The sequence below is a fragment of the Gracilinanus agilis genome, chromosome 5 (assembly GCF_016433145.1).
Source record: "Gracilinanus agilis isolate LMUSP501 chromosome 5, AgileGrace, whole genome shotgun sequence".
In the NCBI taxonomy this organism is placed as follows: domain Eukaryota; kingdom Metazoa; phylum Chordata; class Mammalia; order Didelphimorphia; family Didelphidae; genus Gracilinanus; species Gracilinanus agilis.
The window spans coordinates 52,485,891-52,488,108 of record NC_058134.1 but is presented as its reverse complement, the minus strand read 5'-3'; positions in this window follow the sequence as shown (position 1 = coordinate 52,488,108).

The window sequence follows — 2,218 nt, the reverse complement described above, 5'->3', positions numbered from 1 at the left end:
ATATATATATATATATATATATATATATATATGTATATATATACATATATATATATAGTCCAATATAAAGTTTTGTACTTTAGACTTATAGTAGGTACTAAATTTTTATCTTATTAGGTTTGATCCCATATTCTAGTCCATCAGGGTCTAATTTGTATTTTGACTGTTATCCAGTAAGTTAATTATACCTTTTGACTTAGTGTCACCTGCTCACCTGATAAGTGTTCTATCTATGCCCTTTTTTCTGTCATTAAAAAATTATTAAATTGCACAGAGCACAGTATACATCCTTGGGCTGATCCACTGTTTCCCAACCTGATACTGAACCAGGAACCCCTACCCTTTGAGTCTGGCCATTCAACCATCTAATGGTATTATAGAGTATTCCTTCTCTCTCCTGGCAGGATCAGTAGATGGTCTCTTCTTGCAAATTGTTCAGTAACATCTGACTCTTCATCATTTGGGGTTTCCTTGACAAAAATACCAGAATGGTTTGCCATTTCCTTCTCTAGTTCATCTTACAGAAGAGGAAACTGAAGCAAACAAGGTTAAGTGACTCCAGATGTAGCAGTCTATCCACTGAGTCACCTAGCTATACAGAAAGTTAGAAGGGGCCAGAGAGACGTGACAGAAACAATAAACAAGGTCCAAGAGCAAAGCTTTTGATCCTTCTCTTACTATTCCCAATGAAACCAGTTCTTCATTTTCAGTTATATTTTGACTACTTGGTTATATATATATATATATATATATATATATATATATATATATATATATATATATATATTTGATACAGTTGAGAAAAAGCCTACCTTAGAGTTCAGAAAACCTGGGGTAATTCTCACTTTGGATAAAATATTGTCCATGTGACCCTGTGCAAGTCACTCAATCCCTCAATGTCCACAAATAACTCTCCAGAACTAGGTGTAGAATGTTTCATGAAATAGTGGGTAGCCCTGGAGATTCAGCTCAAGTTTTATCCTCCATAGGAAACCTTTCCTAACTGTCTCCTCTCTATTTACTAGAGCCTTCCCTCTACAAATTGCATTGTATTAATTATCTATCCAAATATCTAGCTAGCATCTATTTTTCCAATATCTAGAATCTGTCTATCATCTATATAACTACCTAGCATACTAGCAGCTAGTGTTTCTGTCTAGCACCTATGTAGCTAGCTTTTATATGTCTATCTACTGCATGAACTTAAAAGTTCATTTTGTCTCCCTGCTTTGCAAGGACAGGGACTACTTCATTTAGATCTTTCTATCCCTAGTAGCTATTCATAGTCTCAAAAATTTGCCTGGAGCACTGAGACAGTAAATGACTTGCCCAAAATCTTACAGCCGTATGTTTCAGAAATAGGACCTGAATCCAGGTCTTCCTTACTCTTAGGCTAGAACTTAATGTCATTTATCTATCCATCCATCCATACATCCATCTATCTATCTATCTATCTATCTATCTATCTATCTATCTATCTATCTATCTATCTATCTATCTATTTATCTACATTCAGCTAAAAATAACCTTAGAGGTTATCTAGCCTAAGCCTCTCATTTCAAAAAATAAGGAAACTGAGATTAAGCAACTTGCTCAAAGTCAAAAGAGTTTTAAATGTAAGTAATAACATTTGTACAGAGCAATCTGATGTAATTTCAACCAACTACTCGAATTCTTGAAGGTCAGATGCTGTGCCTGATGCATCTTTGTTCTTTGTTTTATGCCCCTACTCCCATTTCATAGGCCTTAGCCTGTGCCTTATAACGTCTGTCACTTGATAAGTGTCTGTTGTCTGACTGATGTCCTATATAATTTCCTACATATATTATTCAAGATGTAATGGACAATAGTGAATTAATAATAAAATCTCTCAGAATATTCTCTAATGCCACAGGCTACAATTACTCTGAAATATTTTTAGGTTCTTTATATTAATGTTAATGCCAAGACCTGTGATTTCTTCATTGTGGAAACTCTTGCCCATGGTTACAGACCTATTGAATACCCTAAGGAGAATTTGAACTTAGGTCTTCTTGACTCCTAGGCCAAGTGCTCTTTCTGCTATGCCATATATTCCATGACTGAAGATCATTTCTAACTCAAAATCCAAGTGTAGGACTTTGAAACCCATCTCTGATCTTTAATTTCTCTGTGATCACAAGAAATCCTCTCCTCTTTGAGGATAAAATGATGTTTATAATAGCACCTACCTCCCTGG